This window comes from Sarcophilus harrisii, chromosome 3, assembly GCF_902635505.1.
Source record: "Sarcophilus harrisii chromosome 3, mSarHar1.11, whole genome shotgun sequence".
Classification (NCBI taxonomy): Eukaryota; Metazoa; Chordata; class Mammalia; order Dasyuromorphia; family Dasyuridae; genus Sarcophilus; species Sarcophilus harrisii.
In genome coordinates this window covers 12,396,683-12,420,180 of record NC_045428.1, presented here as the reverse complement: position 1 = coordinate 12,420,180, position 23,498 = coordinate 12,396,683, and the positions used below count along the sequence as shown (strand labels likewise).

The 23,498-nt window shown below is 37.3% G+C and overlaps 1 long non-coding RNA gene across 1 annotated transcript; it reads right to left on the bottom strand.

Annotated features, from left to right (window-relative positions):
• Positions 1–3,794: 3,794 nt before the first annotated feature.
• LOC116422185 lies at positions 3,795–22,953 on the bottom strand. Its single transcript, XR_004232734.1, has 3 exons — positions 22,684–22,953; positions 6,942–7,105; positions 3,795–3,917 (listed from the first exon to the last, which is right to left on the bottom strand). It is a non-coding gene; the product is annotated as an uncharacterized LOC116422185 (long non-coding RNA).
• Between the last annotated feature and the right edge of the window lie 545 nt (positions 22,954–23,498).

The window sequence follows — 23,498 nt, the reverse complement described above, 5'->3', positions numbered from 1 at the left end:
GCAATAAGGAAATGTGACAGAGAGAATTTTTCACATGCCTTTTCCAAGTGCTCCCTCTATTTTTTCCCCAAATAAATGATTCACTAAGTTTTGCATATGGCTCATTAATCCACAACTGTGGGCCGGTTGCTCAGAGGCAAAAATAGTGTGCACTGTATTTCTAAATAAAGCCAATTTTTGTGTTGTTCATTATACCCTTTCCCTGAGGTGTATAATTGGATTCTTCAGTCATATATCTCAAAGTACATACCACCAGCCGAGTGGGAACATGGAGCATTACTAAGTTTAAATGCAACAGAGATTCGGTGCATTCAAATAAAATATTATACTGAGAAGATGTATTATCTTAGTCTGCCAGAAAGCTACTTTGGCATTTCAGAAAACAAATTGCCCATGGTGCATTTTCTATGCCAACATCTTCCAGAACTGAATAAAAATAAAAGGTACAATTTCTCCAATTTGTTTCCTTTTATGGCACATTTTCAGTTCTGTTAATATGGGTGATTGAATTGCACAAAGAGAGTGTTTTATGTCCCAATGTCTTTTCACTTTAGCTATCATATTTCTGCAGTTGCTGAAATGAACCAATTCTAAGTCAAGAAAATAATCATATAATTTTTTTGGCAGGGATACACTGTCATAAATTATGAATTTTTAGAGAAAATTTCTTTTAAAATGTTTTGTTTATTCCAAATTGAAGACTTCTTTTTGCATTTTACCGATTCTAGCAAGATCACTTGGAATTCATTATCTTTTAGATAGTGTGAATACCTTTTATACCCACCCATCAAGATGATGAGTAGGTTAAAAAAAGAGCCACTGATTTAAAATAGATTTTTTTATTGTAATTATCATTACTATAGACTAGAAAATCATCATGCATGAACATTTTTATATCTAAAGAAGCCTAGAAAACATTGGACATGAAATGATTGTTGCATATAGCTTATTTATAAAAACATATATTTGGTTATCTTTTGTAGAGGGCTGGAACTCTGGAGAAGTATACTTGAAACAAGGATACTTACAACAAGGTATTAACTCAGTGGAATTGATGAGATACTGGTTTTTATTTATGAGTCCTATACTTATTTCAACAAGTGGCTAGAATTCAAATTGTTTGAAGAATTCATCATTTGGAACTTTATTGTATACTTATTATATCCCTTATATTATATTTATGTATTGTATAATTTATCAGATGCAACATTAAAGGGTCAATTATAGAATACAATTAAAACAAAATATATCCAAACATATTATTTGATTGCTCTTTTTGGAATATTTTATTTGAGGAGATATGCAAAAGTCAGAGTCAAGTTTTATGTGATTTTTAAAACTGATATTTTTTTGTCTTTTTTGTCAATGAGTTTTGGGGGGTGGCAGTTTATTTTATTAGAAAAAAAACAGTCATGCAAATTGTTACTGACCATGAGAGAAGATTAAAAAAAACTTATTAAAATTGTTTTTTAAAAGCTTTATTCAAGGTTCAAGGAATCCAGCAGAAACTAAAGCAGAGGAATAGCAAGATTGGGGAGGGGAGGTTTCTGAAATCTGATGAACAGGAAAAGGAAAGAAACAAAAAGAGCTGTGAAGTATCAGTAGTTGGATTTCTGTTCAAGACTCTTCTGCTGACAACAGCTGAAGCAACTTTCACTGGCATTGAGACTTGGGGAATAGTCTCTAAATCTCTAACCAAAGGCAATATTCCAGTCAAAGCAATCTAAGAATGCTACAAATAAATTTATCTTCCTTATTAATCCTCAATGCCATAGAGGTGAGACAAACATGAGTTTTATAACAATTTTTATGATTGATAATAACTGATTGCTTTATAATATATGTAATATATATTATAAATTGATGCTTTATAATAAAGGTATGACTGAAGATCTTACTACCCATAAATAAGTAAGGCAAAGGAGATTTTGGAGTGACCTATAAAGATGATTTTTTTTTTTAGCCATTGATATATAGGAGCCATAGATATATATACATCTACACAGAATTTTCTACTAAAAATGAAATTGAAAGGGAGAGTCCTCTGCTCTCTTGGTTATCAAAAAGAATGAACTCTTCTTTATAAGAACATAAAAAGTTCTTCAAAGGCAACAGCAAGAAGCAAAGTAATCTTGAAATCCAAAGGAGATGCTTAATCAGGGTCAGAAGGTTGTAGGGTGGAAAGATGTGCCATAGAGAAGGAAGAAAAGAAGAAAGTCAACAGAATTCTTAAGAATTTGAAATAAGTAACAGGTTTCCCCCACAGAGAATAGAGATAGAGGAGAAGGAGCTATATTCTTGCATTTTAAGGAACGAGGGTCTATATTTTTAAAAATCTGCTTGGAGAGAGTTTATGAATGGTCAGAGGGGGACAAAAAGAGTACTGATGATCAATTACTCCCTCTTCAGGGGGTAATAAGGCATTCGTATGTTGACCTACCATGAACAATAAAGAGGTCTGTTATCATACCAGGACATGTATAGAACATGTGACACAGAGTTCTTGAGATATATCAAATTACATAACTGTTATCTATCCTAGTAATTTACAGAAGGAGAAATAATGCATTCAGAGGAATGTTAAGTATTACAAATCCTGGATAAGAAATTGAAAAATATAGAAGCACTGCTACTCCGATAGAGTTGGGGTTTCAAAAAAGGAAACCTATTGCAGTAGTGGGAGGGAAGTTGTTGAATGAATAGCTCATTTTAAAAGGATTTCTATAATTTAAATTTATAATACAGGGATGATGGGCTTTTGAACAAGACTGAAAAGCATAATGAGAGAAGGTGTAAATATATATTGTCCTTTTTGTAAATCTGATCAAGATGGCTTTAAAGCAAGAATTGAGGAGAAGAATGACATCCACATAGACTTCAAAAGCCTGTCCCCCAGAGAGGAAAGATAAGAATATATAAGATTATTGATTCATTAGGCCCAATAACCAAAAATAGTCAGCAGTAAAAGCTATGGTCTAAAATGTTTATATGTAAATTGGCAGTGTAAGGATGAAATAAAAATGAACAAGAGATTGTAATATAAGAAAAAAAGAATCAGTATCTTATAGATAGCAGAGAACTTCTATTGCCATCAAGAAAAATTAGGAAATCTTATTTCTGACACAGAATGTGCAATCCTGACAAATCAGATTTAGTTGATCCTTAGAGGCTACTTGATTTAAAGAATGGTGGCCTTAGAGTCAAGGAGATCTGAGGCTCAGACTCTTCCTAACTGTGTGATCCCAGGAAAGTTGTTTGAGCTCTTTATGCCTCAGTTTCCTCAATTGTAAATGGAGATAATGATAGCACCAATCACCCAAGATTGTTGTGAGGACCAAAAAAGTTAATATTTGTAGAGCACTTAGCATAGTGCCTGGCACATAGTAAGTACTTTAAAAATGTTTATTCCCTTCCTGCCTAGACAAGCCACATGACCACATAGAATCATATGTTACTCACTAAAACACTGGAGATCGCTGATCAGATTCCACAATACATTGGTATCAGTCTTTCATGAGAATACAATCTTAGGTTGAACCTTATATAAGGAGATAAATGTGACCTCCTAAGTATCACTGAGATTTCATGGGATTAGATGCATGCATAGAAAATTACTTCGGTAGTAAATATAGCAATGTTATAAAAGCACAGATCTGGAAAAACAAGGCGATGGAAAAACTTGGAGTTTTATGAAGATCTAGGATTGTGATAAAACTCTGGATCTGAAAAAAAAGTTAACATGGTAGCAACCATTTAAATAAAAGAGAGATGAAAACACAGTTTTGCCATAGAAGTCTATTATAGGTCACTTGGATATAAGGGGAAAACTGATGAGGAATTGGAAAAATCACAAACCTGGCATTGAAGTGTGAGAGTAATAGGAGACTTCAATATTTTGGGAACTGGTGGAGCTCTCTCTAGGGAAGGAAAGGAAATAAGCATTGATTAAGTGTCTGCTATGTACAAGACATTGTGCTAAGTAGTTTACAACACAACCTCTACTTAGATTCAGAGTGGGCTGTTATTTCCAATTTCAGGGAAATTATTCCTAAAGCTATGCACTTCAAGCTCTGACTAGGGCACAATTTGTTCTTCAAAAAGATGTTAGCTAAGACAGAATAGTAGGTTCAAATGTTCCCTATCAACACTACCACAAACCTAAGTCATTCTCTCCCAGTCATAAACGTAACATCTTTAGGATTAATGGATATGTATTTGGAGTACAAATATAATGAGCCATACCTATAGATGGATATAGCCATACCTATAGATAGATATAGGTGACCAAGGGATTTCTTTGGTTCTCTAGTGACAAACAGGTTTTTTCTCTCCTACTGGAATACTGGCAAACTTCACCTCTGAACACAATTGTTCTTCTCTATAGACCAACAACTTGGTTGCCTCAGCTAGTCTGCTTTTAGGGAAAACCAGATAAAGTAGTAGAAAAGCACTGGACCTGGAATCAGGAGGACCTACATTTAAATATTGTCTCAGACCACTTCGGCAAGTCACTTAGCCCTTATTTCCCTCAGTATCCTCATGTATAAATGGAACTGGAGAAGCAAATGACAAACTACTTTAGTATCTTTGCCAAGAAAACCCCAAATGGAGTCCCAAGGAGTCCAAATGAAGTGACTGAAAAATTTAAAAAGTGCTCTCAAGTCCTCGTGAAGGCTTTCTTATCTACTGCTAGAAACATCACTCTGGCAGCTGCTTCCTCCTTTGAAAAACTCCCTCTCTACTTCCCTATTTGCCTGATGTGTGTGGATGATGCCTCCTGAATATCGCTAAATGTGATAATTTGCTACAGTGATGAAAAAAGTTTCCTTTTCTTTTCCTTCCATGACCCAAGACTTAATTTTTTTTAAGGTTTGAAATTTTTGTTTTCTTTAATTCCAGCAGAGAATGGTGTTCACATTATAAATCTAGATCACAATGCTTAATACTTTATTAACATACTAATTATTCATTATCTCTATTATCTACTTTATTTTTTGTGATTAGAGCAACTTGAACTTTTCTTCCCTGACCTTTTTTCTTCCCTGATCCTATCCACACACATTCTATTATGGGGATAAAAGAGATCACAGGAAGTAAATGTATATAATGTGTATAATATGTGTGTATTACAATATAAAATGTATATAATGTATATAAGCCAATATAAGATGGTTAGGCAAGGTCATGGAACATCAGGAAAGACCCCTTGGAAGTGTAAGCCCTTGAACTGAGCCCTGAGGGAAGTCAGTCCAGCTGCCAAGAGGCCTACGTGAGGATAAGAACATTCAGGCATTGACGTCAGCCTGGACAATGTCAGGGAGATGAAAGTTGTACAAATGCTCAATGGGCCAGTTCGGTCTGGAGAACAGCATACCATGGGAGCATGGGAATGGAAGTCAATGTGTAATTAGCCAGGAAAAATAATGTAGGGTCTAGATTTGGAAAGGGCCAGCTTCTAAATGCCAAATAAATTAATTTTAATTTTGTTCTGAAGGTAATGGGGAGCTTTTAGCACCTAACCTTAGATTCTGGATGAAGCCACAGTGAGGGCTTCAAATTATCATGTTTCCCCAGGAGCATGCTGGGGCATGACAATGCAGTGAGCAGCATGTTAATGATCTGATTATTATTACTTTTGCAGAAAAAAAAATTTAAAAATTGAGGGGTAGAGGTGGTAGATGGGACAAGGATATTATGCTTGTTACAGTTAGGAAAGTATCAAGATGCCTCTGATGGCTTTTGGAAGGTCTGGTCACTTGATTCTGACCCAAATGGAAGAGGTACATGCTGAGATGGCAATGGTGGGAACCTGGGGAAAAAGTGAAATTCTATCTGAGAATTGTAATACAGACAAGGACATGGAGGATAAAATTAAGACACCTAAAGGGAACAAAGGGAAGCAAAAGTCAAAACCCATCTTCCAAAAAGCAAATAATGGATTTGTATCTGTACCACTCTACACAATGATTTATAGGTGTCTTTACAAACAATGTGTTTTCCCTAGAGTATTTAAAATGTGAATCAGTTCACACACACACACACACAAGCACATGCACAAAGAGAGAGACAGAGACAGAGGGACACAGTCAGAGACAAAGAGACAGAGAAAGCCAGAGAGTGGCAGAGAGGGAGACAGACAGACAGAGAGGAGAGGGAGGGAAGGTGGAAGGGAGGGAGTGAAGGAGTGAGGAAGGGAGGAAGGAAGGAAGGAAGGAAGGAAGGGAAGGAGGGAGGGAGGGAGGGAGAGAGGGAGAGAGAGAGAAAGAGGGAGAGAGAGAGAGAAAGAGAGAGAGAAAAAGAGAAAGAAAGAAAAGAAAGAAAGAAAAGGAAAGAAGGAAAGAAAGAAAAGATTCATCCTGTTACTTCTCAATAAGAGATTTGTTGAACACTAAAGGCCACATATTTTGTACCATCAATTCCCTTCTTTTTCCTGCTCTCTATTCTAAATCAAACCTTATTTTCAAGGCAATTCAAATTATGTTACTTTTTTAAAATAAAATGTCTATATGCATATATGTATAATTATATATTTTATATAACTATATAAATAAAACATCTATAATAATTATATATACATTTATGCACAAAATGTATGTTTAAATATAAGTATACAGATGTACAAATACAGATGTAATGTACACTTATGTACACATATACATTATTAAAACAGTCATATGTGTGAATGTATTAATCATCTGAAGTAGGAAGTAAGGTACAAGCATGTGCTATACTAAAAGATAGTTGCTAACAAAAAAAAAAAAAAAAAAAAAAAAAAGCACAATTTCACAAAATAAGCTGATCCGCAATGCCCAGAGGAAATATGACCTCTGTAGGGTACACTCAGGGGAGAGGAGAAGGGGAGCAGAGGCTCTTGTGGTCAAGGAAGAGTGAAGGGAGACTTCCTGAAGTCAAAGAGAGGGGACCAATTCAAACATTTTTACCATGATGAAATAATTGGAGGCCGACCCTGTCCCTCCACGCAGAGTTCCCGGGGTTAATGTCATTTACTTTGACCACTGCACTCCAGGGGAAAGCTCCGTCCATCAATAACTGCCACATCAGAATGCCGGGTGGAATATCATTAAAAACAAGTTCTTTACCCAATCTGTTTGGAGATAACAAGAAAGACATCTCTGTCAATAGTGATCTTTATTACTGGCAAAACTGCTTTAGAATTGTGTTTTGCAGATTCTCCGAGCATTTGAAAAAGTTTGGGGGCGTCCTTGCCACCTGAAGTGCTAATAAAATTTGCTTTTGTTAACTGCCTGACCTCAGTGAATAATAGCTAGTGAGGCTGGGCTTCGCTGCAATACAGAAGTGAGGGAAAAGATCAAATAATACAAAAGTATTTGCGCTCCTCAAAGAAAAGATATTAAGCCAATGGGAAGAATATGATTATTGATAAAAACAAACAAATAAACTTGGTCTTGTATGGGAATAGTTCACATTATTCTTACATTCCCAATAGAAGGACCTGGGATGAAGCCAGCTGGATTTCCAAATTTTTTGTCAGTTTACATGTATACATATACGTATGAATGTATTATGTGTGTATGTATTTTAATCTGAGAATGGATATTCTTATACTTTTAATCCTTTTCATAGAATTGTAAAACTTTGTCATTGAGATGTGACTCCGTTTCTTTTTTCTGTCTATTGCCCACAACTAGAGATCTCTTCCTTTGGGTATTATCCAGAATGTGTGTATATTTTTATTCATATCTAACTGATTTCTCTAGATTCTGTGATGAATAAATTGGAAAGAATGGACCAAAACTTAGCAAAGAAACACCCTTTTGATTTATTTTCAATTAGCCCCTTCGAAGCTTCCATCACAGTATTTTGACTAAAGAAAGAAGCCAGAAATTTAATAAAGTGTTATCTCATTTAGAGACCAATGTATAGATTATAAAAGCATATAAGCAAAGTACCAGAGTGTAGCATAACTTCCATTTTTAGCATCTTGCCTCATACAAATGTTTGTAATGACCTCAAGTTTCAAATTCTTGGCCTAGAGGATATTTACTGAATTTTCCTAAAATTTCTCCATATTTAGTAAAAGAATGGCAAAATTACAAAGTACTTTCAAAAACAACGAGCTTCCCCCTGGAACATTTTCTTTAATCCCCATGTTCTTCCATCCAAAGGAAGCATGGTATGAGCAGGTAGAGATCCAGGCTCCAAGGCAGGGATATCTGCTTTCTAGCTATGTGATTCTGTATGATTATTGAACCACTCCATGCAAAAAGCAACTCTTAAGTTCCAGAGAAGTAACCAAGAAGCATTGAGAAAGGGAGTGCTTTTCCCTCAGTCATCCTTGGACCAATGAAACCATGAGTTAATCTCCATAGGATGAATGATCATTAAATACCATAATCTTTAAGGCATCTAAATGGTAGGTCATCCAAGGATTGTGATGAGAGACACATAATAAAGGACATAAATGGGCCATACAATATCACTGACCATGAAACATTTATGCATGTGGTTGTGTACACATGTGAATTTATGTATATGGATATGCATGAATGTGTGGATATAGATACATGTGTGTATTTAAAAGGGACGTTAAATAATATAAGAGGTTCGTGCATGGAGAAGAAAGTTGCTTGGTCATGAAGCCACAGTGAAGAAACCATGAATAAGAAGGTCACAGGGGCCAAACTTATGAGTTCTTTGGTGTGAGGAAGTCCCAGAAGCTCTCACAGCACTGTGGCTCCAACTGAGAGTCATAGATCTGGAACATGAGGAACTCCCCCAGCACTACCAAGCCACACTGTGTTTAAAGTCAGATTTGAACCTGTCTTACTGGATCTGAGCTTCACTCTCTTCTCCACTGCATTTTCTGGACACTTTCTGTCCCCCACAACTATAGTGACAAGGCCCCTCCCATACTGGGAAGATCCCTGAATTTACAAAAGCCATACAGAAGACAAAGTCATGGTTGGATGCCGTGCTCTATTGGAAGGAGCAGCCACATGAAGTTGGGAATGATGTCATTGAAATGTTGAATTCTCTCAGACTGGCAACTCCACAAATAAACCCAATTTTTATTTTTCTTACTTCCTGTGCTTTCCCATATGTCATCACTTGATAAAGTGCTTTTGCTTTATTTTTCCTTGCCGCCATTTTCTCATCTCCAGTCCCATCTCCACTTCAAAATTCTCTCACCTCTCTCCCGACCTACTGCAGCAGCCTCCAGATTAGTTTTCCTCTTCTCCAATCCAGCCTACACTCATCAAATGGATAATCTGAAACCCCCAATCAAATTGTCACTCTGCTCAGGAAGCCTCAATGGTACACAACTACCTTAAGGATATCATACTTCCTGTGTTTATCCTATAGAGTCCTTTACAATATGGTTTCTAGCTTACATAATGCAACACCCTCAGCATTCATTATTTTGGATAAATTGCCCTGCTTGCCATTCCCTGCACAGGACAATTTATCTCCAAGCCCTTGCCCTTGCCCTTGCCCAGACTGTCCTCCCTGATTAGAGTGCCATCTTTCCTCCCTTCCTCTTCTGGAATCATCTTCATTCAAGACCTAGCTTAAATGGTACTTCCAAAGTGAGGCTTTTACTGATCCTTGTCCCCCACTATTGTTAAGGTTCTATACTCATTGTGTGTATATTTAATATTTCCTTATGTATATACGTGTTGTTCCTCCCGTGCAAAGTTAACTCTTTGAGGGCAATGACTTTTTCCTTTATTTCTGTATATCAAGTGCCTATGGCATTGCTTAACACATCCTAAGTTGCTTTATAAATGGTTATCAAACCAAATTTAATTGACTTAATAAACATCATAAATTAAGAACATGAGTTGATTTTGAATAGAGAACACAATATGAGATGCTTTGAGGGACTCCATGAAGACTTCTAGGAAAAATCCTTCTATTAACCTGTAGCAGCTGAATGAAATTCAAATATTAGATATTCATTTCTTTGGGTCACTGAAGGAATTATTTTTATCAAAGCACCTATCTGTTATACACATGATGCATAACTGTCAGGGCCTTGGGAGCATCAGAATATTAGCATTAGCATTAATATTAACTGTTAATAGTTTAGTATGAATGAGTCCCTCAGAAGAATGAAAAGGACAATGACAGATAAGTTCTCTTAGAAGCAAAAGTGAGGTGAGCAAAGCAATAAATTGGCTCCAGACAAGCAGTAGCAGTTCATCATGACACTGGCCACATGATCAAGTGTTCCATGGATGGGGAAACAGCAAGTCCTCCTCTAGAGACCCAGAGCAGTTACAGAATTTGTCCAGTGGGTCTGTAGCAGAAGCAGCCTCAGAATCTAAGTCATCAGCTCTTCCAGTCCGGCCCTCCACCAATCACATATTAGGGATATATACATTTGATGCTAGGATTGCTTTGCATGCTATGTAGTGTGGCCCACAGAGGGTTAATTTGGCCTTTCCTGGAAAGGAAGTGGCCCTTCAGACACAACTCTTAGTTCTCTAAGACTGAGATCTCCTCAGATCAGTGATGGAGTCAGTCTAGAGTTTGATTGTTAAATTTTCAGGATGAACATTTACAACTTCAAAATCCCAGAAGTTGATCCATTGTTTTGTTGATTATCTAGATTTAAGAAAGTGATGGGGAAATGGAAATCATGCAAAATAAATTTAAAAATGGATAATATTCCTCCCTCCATAATTTCTGGGGAGTTATTTCTTAAATATTTACCAGCGCATTCCTGGATATGTCTCTGAGGAAATCTGGCCATCCCTCCCTTTCCCCTGTCCCCATCTCCACAAAAGGCACATTAAGTAAATAATCAAAGAACTCTGCCAATGGATCTTTATATGGGCAGTCCTGGGCCATGCCCTATTCCTCCTCTCTCCCATATATCTCTTCTCTAAGGAGGCTGGGGAGGCTGTTTTTCTGATAGCCAGTGTACTAAAGAGAGAGACTCTGCAGGGAGAAATTTAGTCATGATCCAAGCAGCTGCTTAGCATGCAGGATGCTCTCTGAAAAACGGAGACATCATTCTCAGCCACATACAGGCAGGCCCTCTTGCACCGCAGGACTCCCATACATCCCTGGGATTGTTTCCACTGAATTAATCTAATGGGAGGTAAAGCGCAACATCTCAAACAAATGCATAAATTAGCTTAAAGAGAATGAAGATGTTGGAAATGTGCAGAGGCTTTCTTTCTGCTGAATAATCACTTATTAAGAGACACATTATTATTTCAATTACTGGGGCCATATCATACCTGATGGGTGATGCGCAGCTCCAGAGCCACCTCCACCAAATCCTTATTGAAACAGGTAACTATTAATCATGAATGTCAAGTCCTTTCTGCTAATTAACTTTAATTGAGCTCTTTATTATGGAAACAGCATTTCTAATAAAGTCACCAAGTCATAATACTATTTTGTTAAAGGTAAAAAAAGGAATAAAGTGCATCCACCATCTAGGCCCCAATATTCATGCTGAGATGATTTGTTGTAAATATGCATCTAGTTTCTTATCTTGTTTCACATAGTGAATTTTTTTAATGCGTAAAGTACATCATAATACTTTGCAAGATTTTAAAAAAATGTCAGAAACCAAGAGCATACATATCTTGTGTATTAGAGAGAGAGAGAGAGAGAGAGAGAGAGAGGAGAGGAGAGGAGAGGAGAGGAGAGGAGAGGAGAGGAGAGGAGAGGAGAGGAGAGAGGAGAGGAGAGGAGAGGAGAGGAGAGGAGAGGAGAGGAGAGGAGAGGAGAGGAGAGGAGGAGAGGAGAGAGAGCAGAGGAGAGGAGAGGAGAGGAGAGGAGAGGAGAGGAGAGAGTATTATTATTGCATAATCATCACTGCTGTTATTGGATGAGACCAATAGACAGTAGTTTGCTCCTGGGACTCCCAGTTTGCATCAAAGTTTCTAGGGGAAGGCCCTTCACAGGTGTAGCTTTTCTTGGAATGGATTGAGAAGGCAACATGGATGGGTAGGACCAAGATGGGTAGGCACAAGTGGGCTCAGTTGCTGGACAGAGGTGAAACTTAAGTCTAACGCCAGGTTTAGATTTTCCTTCAATCCCAGGGCTTCCCCCTACTTCCTACCTGACCTCACACAAATTATTTAGTTTCACCCTCAATTCCCCTTCTAAAAAAATAGACTGAGTTGGATGGTCTCTGATGTCCCATCCAGCCTTGGATATATTATATTATATTAATAATATATGTAGATAGATATTCATGTAGACATGTGCATCATATGCATATGAATATACATATTATTATGGATCCCAAATGCATGTATGTACCCACAACATGCACGTGCCCATATATATTTACATACCTGTGCATGTATATGCACATCCAGAGAATAAACTTATTGACACATGTGTGTATACATATACACATGCAAATATACTGCCCATTACATGCACAATATATTCACTTATATGGAGATGAAAAGAGAGAGACAGACAGACAAGAAGACAGAGACAGAAAGAGAGAGAGAGAGAGAGAGAGAGAGAGAGAGAGAATGAGGAAGAAGGAGAGGAAGAGGGGGAAGGGGAGCAGGAGGGAGGGAAGAAGATACATATATACATCTACATTTCACAAACATTTGCACATATGTGTGTATGTGTATATATACATATGTATACATGCATGTATTCTTATATGTATACACATACTCACACTTCCTAGTTCTGGGACTCTGAACAAGTCATAACCAGTGTACACCTGTCAACTGCCAAATGGTGATGACATAAGGCCCTCCCCCAGGATGTTGTGGGGATCAAATGAAATAGCACAGTGCCTGGCACATGATAGGTGCTACTCAAATGCTTGTGGCCTCTCCCTGGGGAGTATCGGAGCCCAGTGAACATGAAGCTCACCTTGGAAGCCCAAATATCACGGTTCACATCCTGCCTCTGATTCAGACTTGCCTAGTGATGCTGGTTAACCACTTTAACTCTTGGTGGGGTTTTTGGCAACTCTCTAAGACCATAAGCCACAGATAATGTGCTGATGGATGCCAGCAAAAAAAGATTAGGAGTTTAGATAAAAATACACATACATATGTGCATGTACATACACAATATACAGACAGACAGACAAAAATATACACACCATTTTAGCTCTCGTTAGTCTCTTTTAAACCAACTAAAATAGACACATCACACAAAATAGAAAGAGTTTGAAGACATCTTTGCTTAATTCATTAGTCAACATGGTTGCTATTTAGTCAAACTCAAAAATTACTCTTTTCTCCATCGTATTTTTCCAGTGTTGTTGCCTTAGCCACAATTAATGTAGAATCCTATGGAAATCCATGGTGATACTAAGTGACATGCAGAAATCTCCTGCAATTAATTCTAAATTTGATCACTTGGCAAGCTTTCCACGCTTTCAATAAGTTATTTATTAAAAGGAAAAACAGGATGAAGTCTGCTTTGCCTCTGGTGAACAGAAAGTATAAAGCTTGGCTTTAAAAAATGATCAGAAGACAGGGGATTAATAAGCTTTGTCCAATTCATTTTAAGAAAGCTATGGAAGATCGCAACATTTTGTTGCTACCATCACAGTTTGTCAAGAGCAGAACTGAGATACCATGGGGAAAACTTGAAAATGAATGATTATTTGAAAAAGAATTGGCAAAGACAGGATTCACTGGGGAAAGGAGATCCTTTAAAACAGAAACAGGGACATTTGTGAGGGGAAAGCTTGCCTTCTGATATGTATGGAAAGAAAGTCAGGATAAATAAATTCTGGTGAATTTTATCACCATTTTAAGATTCATGATAAGTAAATTCATGATAAAATCATGATAAATCATGAAATAAAGATTCATATCATGATTCATAAAGGATCATAAAATTCATGATAAAATAATGATTAAGGTTCGTGTCCTATAACCCCCCTGGAAAATCATGGTTGTCTCCTTTTTCCAAGTGCAGCTTGCAGATTCAGAGGAAGAGTTTTTTATACCTTGGGTGATTATAATAGATATCCCAAAGAGAAATCTTTATGGGGAGGCACGCGTATGCAGTGATAGGAATATAGAACTAGGAATTCTTATCCCAGTATTTGACTTTGGCCAAAGTCCTTGGTTCCTCTGGGTCTCAGCTTCCTTATTTGTAAAAAAGAAGAAATTGGGCTAGCTTTGTGAGGTTCTTTTCTGCTCTAATATTCTATAATTAGTTAGATTTAAGTCTTTTTTTTTCCTTGATAGTGATCTCAAATTTTAATGGTATAAAGAACTCACGGTGATGGAAACTCCTTTCTAACAATACAGACAGGCATTTGTCCCACAATTTGTCTTCTTAGACAGTTGCCTATGGGCAATGGAGATGAAGCTGTCCAGCCTCATGCTCTTGGATTGACTCCATATGGCAAATAACAAGATGATCATCTGCATCTGACCTTGTGACACAGCTGTCTGCCTTTATTTTAAAATATGGTTGTCTGCAATGAGGCGACTCAAGGCAACTTAAATAGACTTAGGATGGCCATCCACATCCAGAGAGAACTGTGGAGACTGAATGTGGATCAAAGCATAGTATTTTTACCATTTTTGTGGTGGTTGTTTGCTTATTTTTTGTTTTGTTTTGTTTTGGTTTTTTTCCCCTTTTGATCTGATTTTTTCTAGTGCATCATGATGAATATGGAAATTTGTTTAGAAAAAAATGCATGCTTAACCTATGTCAGATTGCTTGCTATCTTGGGGAGAGAGAAGAAAGGGGGAAAAAATAGAACACATGGTTTTTACAAAGGCAAATGGTGAAGGCTAGCTTTTCATGTGTTTGGGGAAAAAAAAAACATTTTAAACTGTTTAAAAAAAAAGATGGGGAAAGAATATATGAAGTTCCTCAAGGTTTCAATTAAAGTTCTATATATATATATGGTTGTTTGATATCCTAGGACAGGACAATATAGTAGAAAGAACACTTGGATTTGGATATAGCAGGAAGGGGTTTGAATCCTGACTCAGCCTCTTCATATATGATTATGAGAATGCTTCTTGGCTTTTTCAGACCTGTTTCTTCACATGTAAAATGAAGGCACAGAACTAGATAAGTTCAGAGGCAACACTAGGAAGGCTACACCCAAGATGGAAAAAAGATGTAACCCAATTCTTTATGGGACCAAGATCTTAACTTCTCACCAATCCTTCTTATTCCCTGATGTTGAAGAGTATACTAAATTGAAAATACATAAAAATTCAGAGTCAGAAGGAGTAGGCTCAAATCCATCCAATTTCTATCATTTATTATGTGTGTAAACTTGGGGAAATTATTTTTAATGTCTTGACCTCTGCTTCTTTATCTGTAAAATATGGATAGACTACATGGCCATGACATTCTGAACATGAGTTGTGCAATGATTAGAACCTAGAACCTAGAATCAGGAAGATCTGATTTCCGATATGGTTTCAGTTATTTTCTGCCTATGTGAACTTAAGCAAGTCATTTAAGTTTTTCTGCCTCAGTTTTCTTATCTGCAAAATAAGAATACTAGTACCTTCCTTTCAGGGATGTTTTAAGTATCAAATGAATTGATATTTATAAAGTGCCCAGCACAGTGCCTAGTACATAGTAGGTGCTTAGTAAATGCTTGTTCCACATTCTTTCTTCCATTTTCCCCTTCCTTCTTTCCTTCCTTTCTTCTCATAGGTTGTCTCTCATTCATTTCTGTCTTATCGCTGCCTCTTTTATTGCCTGTATTCTATCTAGATTCTGCATGTTCCTTGCCCAGTTTCAAGTTTAGACTTCATACTATCAAGCCCCATTTCACCTGAAGAGTCCCTTGCCAAATCCTATTCAAAGCAATCTGTATACTGGGCCAAGGTCAAGTGCTCACTTCCTGTTATAGGTTTTCATGATTCTCCCAGAGAGAAGTGATCCCTGTTTTCTTTGGAATCCCATAAAATGTATCTCTAATAATTGCTTTGCATTGTATTCTTTGATCTGTCCACTCATGTATGTCTCATTCCTCCTACTTGATTGTAAACCTGATGGATGAATCCATAAACAAATATTTATTAAGCAACTATTATGGATCAAGTACACCTTTGGGCCAGCGACTGTGACTACTGTGTTTTTCCATGCTCAGGACAATTTTTCATTTTTTTTTCTCCAGTGCTTTGTCCATGGTGGGCACAGAATGAATCCATCTTGTCATTTTTCGGTGGATAACACAATGTTTTGCTCATAGCAGAAACTCAATATATATATATTTGTTGATGTGAATTGAATTGAATTGCGATACTTTTCCCTCAAAGTTTCTGTTGTTTCCCCATAATTAATTTCCCTGACAGTGTGAAGAATTCACAGTAAATGTTGTTTTTATTTTTACCTCTTCCTTCTTGGGAATGAAACTTGACAGGGTTCTACTTTCTAGCACATTACCCTTATTTTAAGAGAAGTAGTTAAATTGGAATTTTATCCTAAACCAGAAGCTCGAATGAAGCAATTGATCCAGAGAAATTTTATTATTTGGAATGGGATTTGGACAGCAACATTGACCCATAGATTTCATACACAAAACCTACATGAGAATATTCTCATTTCAAAAAGGAGGGTCGAGTACTTTTCTGGCAATAATTTAAGGAACTCATCCAAGAGCTATTTTTGTGTTTCTTATAGTTGTTCTTGATGGTTCATATTTGTAGCTTGAAGATAAACTTTCTTTCCCACAATTACACTGTCCTACTTTTGGCAAACATCCATGTTCTTGGGTTCTAAGAGCCTAAATTGTTGTGTTTTGGCCACTCCTTTTATCCAGCAGTATCACACGAGGAAGAACAGACACGTCTGAACAAATAATCTTATCATCTATACTGCAATTAGAACTCATAATGTCTTTTTTTTAACAAATATGTATTTTATGGTATGCTCATACATATGATTTTAATTTTTGCCCTGATTTAAGATGGTAGACTCAGTAAGCCAAGAGGCAAGGAGTCAAAATCTCCTCCTCTGTTTCACTTTTATTTTTAGACTGTGTAGAACACTCTGGAGTCTGGCAGATGTCAATGACAGCTGCTCAGAAGATTATATAAAATAATTTACTTATTACTGATAATCATTAATATTAAAAATTCTGAGCCAACATGCGGCAATGGAATAAATAAAAACTTACCATGGGTAAGTCACTGAACTCCTTCAGATCTCATTCCCTATCTAAAATATGAAGGAATTGGCCTGATGATCTTCAACTTCAGACCTATGATGTTAAAAATCATAATTTGTTGAATATAATGAGACTATTATACTAATTGTCATGACACAGCAAAAAAGACTGCTGGCTAAGTCATGGATTTGTCCTTTTTTCAGAGATCTATGACTACTTTTGTCTCTCTGAAATCTTGAGATTTAACTGTTCTTCCACTTTCCTTTTCCTTCTATCTCTCTCTGAGTGCTAAATGGTTCCCCTTGTAAGAGTTAAGGGCATCCGAGTAGAAATCGTTTCAATAGCCGAGAAGTATTTTCAATATTCAATGAAGACTCTGCAAATTGTGGAATTCTACAGAGCTAGAAAATTATGGAATATTCACTCTTATTCTTCTTGGAATATCTTTATTCTATAGGGCTTTCTTCAATTTAGACTCTCTTTAATGATATGACTGTTCCTTGTTCTTTGTGGGGAAAACTTTTTTTTTAACAGTATGTTCAATTGTTTTATTGACTCAGTGGTTAGTCATGTGAACGTGAGCCTTACCACTCAGAAAGTCATTAGGTCCCTTTCCTTTTCTCCAGCAGGGCTGGGAAGCTTGATGTGACCTCTGGGGAAATAAATGCTGGGCTTTGGTAATTTGTCTGTACAAAGGGCTAACTTCAGCAACAAGAGTTCAACAATGGAGCAAAGTCAAGACACTCTGGCTTTCAACCTGACTTTGGGACCTCATCCAGTGCTACACTCCTTCTTCTCATGAGAAATCCCCATTCCAAGACAAGACTTGCCTCTCCTCAAATGTCCCTGGATGAATAGCATCTCTCAATAATATAACTTGGGGTAGGGAGGAAAAAAGGGGGCAGAGTTGATAGGGAAAGATGGTAGGAAGGATAGGAAAAGATCTTCCCTAATTAGACCCAAGTAACTGTTAAAAGAAAAAAAATGGAGATATGCTTTATACTTATAAGAGACTTGTTTTTTTCTTTTCTTCTCACGGGCAAGTTTAGATGACCAGGCTAAATAGAGACATTTTCCCTTTGAACAGCTACAAATCACTTTTTCAGAGCTCGAATTAATAAGCTCCCCTACAACAATGTTTCTCTGTGCCTGCTCAGTTTGCGAGATGGAAATCTGTAGAATATCAGTCCCTTTTTCTTTTTAGTTAAAAGGGAGAAAAAAATGACCACATGAGGCTCTTTTAGAAACATTCATCCAATGCTAGCATTTTTAATCATTTCTCAAAGGAGAGCACTATGCTCTGAATGAATAGCATGGCATTTTGAACTAAACCAAAGATAGGGCTTTGCTTCCATAGTCATGTCAGTGCTGCTCGGTCCCAGCGTAATGAAATTAAAATCCCACAAGCTCGGGAAGGAATATTTTCTTCCCCCCTCTCGTCTTTATTAACTATGGAATTCCTATCCCACCCCTTTCTTCACCATGGCAACATAAGGACATAATAGGCCTAGCTCTCACCTCCATTCTGACAGCTGATAGACAGAACAGTCAGGGACAAAGAACCAAGAGGAAGCACAAAGATTTCAAGAGACAAGATACGGTTTTGGATCCAGGGCAGGTGTGGGCCCCCTTGGTTGCTAATGGATGCCTTACTTCAAAGGGAATCGAGTGAACAGATCCATGTGCCAGGAAGATTGATTTTATACTAGATTAATAGTGATGATGATGATGATGATAAAGTAACATTTATATAGATTTTACAGGATTTGCCTTTAAATCCTATGACACTACTGGTGTTACCCTAGGTGAGTCATCTCACTATCTTTAAATCTGTTTCTTTATATGTAAGAAGGAGGAGTTTGAACTGGGCATTGCCTAATTCTCATTGAGAAAATTTTATTATCCCCATTGGTCAGTTGAGGAAACTGAGGCTCTGAGCCTTGACGTGGCCAGTCCACCATCCTCGTCCATGCATATCAGAGATAAAAGTCCAATGTAGGTCTTCCATATTTCAAGTACAGTGGACAAGTCTATTGCCCCAAGCTGCCACTTACCAGTGAAGGAACTTTTGAATGAGAGATTTTTTTTTTATTTTTTTGCTGAAGCAATTGGGGTTAAAGTGACTTGCACAGGGTTACATAGCTAGGAAGTGTTAAGTGTCTGAGATCAGATTTGAACTCAGGTCCTCCTGACTTCAGGGCTGGCGTTCTATCCACTCTGTCCACTACACCAACTAGCTGCCCTTGAATGAGCGATTTTTAATTCTAGGAACTGAAAAACCAATTGAGCCGATGTCATTGGGTAATTAGGTGAATTTCAACAAAAAGATTCAACCTGATTGGCAGAGTTGGACTACAGTTCTGAATTACTAATGATTTCAATCAAAAAGGTGAGGAGTGAGAGAGAGAAAGAGAGAGAGAGAGAGAGAGAGAGAGAGAGAGAGAGAGAAGGAGGGAGGGAAAAAGGGAAAGAGATGAAGTGAGGGAGGGAGATACAGATCTATCATCTATCTATTTATATAGACAGACATAAATGGACAAACACTGACAGAGAGTAAGAAGTGGGGAAAGAGACAAAGGGAGAGAAAAAAGAAGGGAGACAAAGAGGAAGGGGGAAATTTAACAGCAGAAAAAGAGAAAGTTGAAAAGCGGGGAGAAACAGAGAGAGAAAGAAACAAAGAAAAGAGAGTCGAGAAAAGGAAGAGAGAGAGGAAGAAAAGGGAATTCTATCTCACTCCAATTTTAGTATTATTTGAAAAAATCAAAGTGGACTTGAATAAGAAAACATTATTCCCTTCATAAATAAACTCATGTTTTGTTTGAAATATAAGAAATAGATTCTGCTTTTTGTTGTGAGGCATTGTTCAAAATACCCCATGCCATCCATCTATCTCTTCCCAGAGACTCTGAAGCTCTTAATGAGTCGTGTTCGCCAGGACACCCTGACACAAGGAAAATCAAGCAGAAATGAGGCCAATTTCCCAGCCTGTTCAGAGAAAGTAAAGAGCTATTATCACTGGACTGGACTTCATCATCCACAGAGTATCACAGCAATAAAAGAATTAACAACACAGAGAAAGACAAAAATGAGACAGAAAAGCGACTAGAAAGACTATGAAAAAATCAAATGAAAGAATGGGGGAAAATCAAATCACTCTGCAAAACAGAGGATGATGATGGGAATGCAAAAGCTACAAGAATTCAAAGACGAAGAACAAGCACAAAGAAACTATCTGCTCTGTATCTGTGCTGACCAATCTTGGCCCTGAGAAATGACCAGGATGTGGAGCTTCTGCCTTTCTTCACAAAGAAAGTACAACAGGCAATCTGCTGGGGGGCACAATGGGTGTGTTGGATGGCTTTGCTCAAAGGCTTTGTTTTATTTTTTTCTTTTTGTATTCATTATAACAAGTGATGGCTCTCTGGATAGATGAGTCAGGACAGATATATTAGGAAATGAGAAAAATATAAAAACAAAATTATCATTATTTAGAAAATAAACAAGGTACTTTTGCCTAAGAAGCTAGATGTATGTTTTATGGAAGTTTCCAAGATTTCCTTGTCTGGGGAAGTGGTGGGGGTGGGAGGTGAGGGTTTTAACCTATTAATTAAAAACATTTGCTGATTCATTCATTTATTCATTTAGCCGACTACCATATTTTGAAACCCGACTATATATATGTCACATCAAAACACTACTATCCTGATGCTCAGTATGGCATGCAAAGGATCTTGGGGTCTCTATGCTGTGCTAGGAGAACACGAGTTCTAGCTGGCCCTGGGGAACAATAAAAAAGCTTCAGCTATAGGTCCATTGATGGACTGCATGGAGACCAACTTAAATATGCAAAGGTTCATCCTCCTGTTGAATATAACAAGCATTGATGAATGCCTACTATGTGCTAGGCACTGTGCAGGGTGATGGGGATATAAAAGAAAAAGAAATAGCTTCTCCCCTCAAGGAGCATCTACTCTACCAAGGGGTCTAATCAAGCAATAAATAAGTAAGCATTTTTAAAGTGCTTTTTACACGCCAGGCATTGAGCCAGAAGCTGGAGTCAGTGGCGGATTTCAAGGAACTTGTACTCTCTTGGAACAATAAAACATGTAAACAAATACAGAGAAATAGATAGAATAGAATAGATGATAGATAGGTAGATAGATAGATAGATAGATAGATAGATAGATATAAAGATACATAGATTTGGATGGATAGATGGATGGATGGATGGATGGATAGCCAGACAGATAGACATTATGGATAAAGATATGTTTGTTATGGGTAGATCTATATAGGATTACTAGAAGATAGAGACACCAGTATGGAATGACATCCCAAAAGAGATTTCCCTTGAGCAAGCCTATCTTTTTAGCTGCTGAAGTCTTTCAGATTCTATGACACTGATTGATATTTTAAAGGAAGGCTTGTCCCCATTTGAAGGAGTTTGACAATATGGCTAAAAAGATCATGCTAAAAACATGAGAGCAGACACACATTCTTGTTTCACTACATTGGTGACTAGGAAAGCACAAGATCATCATCCATTATTCAGAAGTGGGGCAAGCACGCCATCATTGAATTGACATATAACATTGTCACACTTTTCTGGGCAACCAAATTTTGACGTACTTTCTATAAGCCTTCATGACTGACAGTATCAAAGGCCTTGGTCAGATGTGTAAACGTGATGTATGGTCCATACAAACTCCATATTGCCTGTTCCTCAGCCCCTTCTGAAACCATGGATGGTTGGGGGAAAGACAGACAGACAGATATAGAGAAAGAGATAGAAAGATACACTCATGAAGAGAGAGAAAGAGACACAGAAAAACAAACTTATCCAGAACAAATACAAAATAAATGCAAGATAGCTGGGAGTTATAGTTGATATCGGAACTGTCTTGAAGGAAGGTAAGGATTCTCTGAAGTGGAAGAGAAGAGAGAGTATATTCCAGACATGAGGACCAGACAAAAGCACTGGTATGGAGACAGACAGGGGGTGAAATACCATGTGGATGAAATAGAAGGAATGTAATCTCATCTGGATACAGTGCCATGACTTGTGCACATGCTATGCTCAGAAACACGCACAGAGTTTGGAGAAATAAATGCAAGGTGGCTATGAACCACAGAAAGGGCTGCTCTTTTTCTTGGGGAGGTAGAATTTTTTCTACAGTACAAATGAGTCATTGACAGACAGTGTCTCTATATTCCAGCAGAGAAACTAGAGTCTTAGTCCAGGCCTGTCCTTTCCTTTTCCCCTTGAAGAAAAAAAACTAAATTCTAATCTAGAAACTAGTATGAATATTTACTGGGGCAGTTGGGAGGATAATTGATAAAGTGCTAGACTTAGAGCTGGAAAGGCTTGGATTCAAATACTGTTTAAGTCATCAAGTAGCTGTGTGATCTTGTACTTACCATATATAACAGTGGGATTATAACAGTCATAATCCAAAGATTGTTGTAAAAGTAAAATGGTATCTATGAAAGAACCTGGCAAACCTTAAGATATGACCACAATGTATCTATCATCATCATCATCATGGCTGTTGTCTGAACCCTAATTTTCCTCACTTTACTGACAGTTAACAACTTACCTTATAAAATCTTGCATTGGCCACAAACACTGTGTATATCATTATATGAATTTCTATGTTGAGAGATATTTGGAGTTTTCCTAAATGGAAACACTGAGGGAGAACAAAGTTGGGAATTTCCACTCCCGCTCCCTGTAGCCACACGGAGCAGGCAAAGGGTACCTCACATATAGAAGGATGTGCCATATCTCCACTTGAACAGGTGCTTTTACTTTTGTTCTTTTTCTTTCAAGATCTGTGTTCTCATCACTGTGAGGAGCTTCCCATAAAGGAGTTTTCTCCACCAATGAGATCAACTCTGAGGGAAACTTAGAATCTTCAATAATTGCATCACTTACTTTAAAGGTACAGCCACCGGGCCAGGATCTAGATCAGGTAAGACTAGAATGAAGTTTTCTGATTCTACTATCAGTCTTTAGTCTACTAGACTAAAATGCCTTGCAATAATTTAGTAATGCTTAATAATGACTGACAGGCAAGTGACATTTTCCCAATTACAAACTGCTTTCACATGTATTTATTTCATTTAATTTGCATATCATTCCCTGTGAGGCAGGTACTTACTTCTGTAAGTACTTACTTCTGTAAGTACTGAGGTTCCATGATGTTAGCAACATGAATGATTTGATCTCAGGGACAGATTATCATTTCTCCAGCACATGGGAGATGCTTAAGAAATGTTCATTTTCTTCCTTCCTCTTTAGTAATCTATTCCATGTGTCTCCATGGCTGGAAAAATAAATCAGTCCCCTTGTGGTCAACCTTCTGATGATAAACTCCCCTTTCTTAACTTAGACTTGATTTGGGCTAATCAA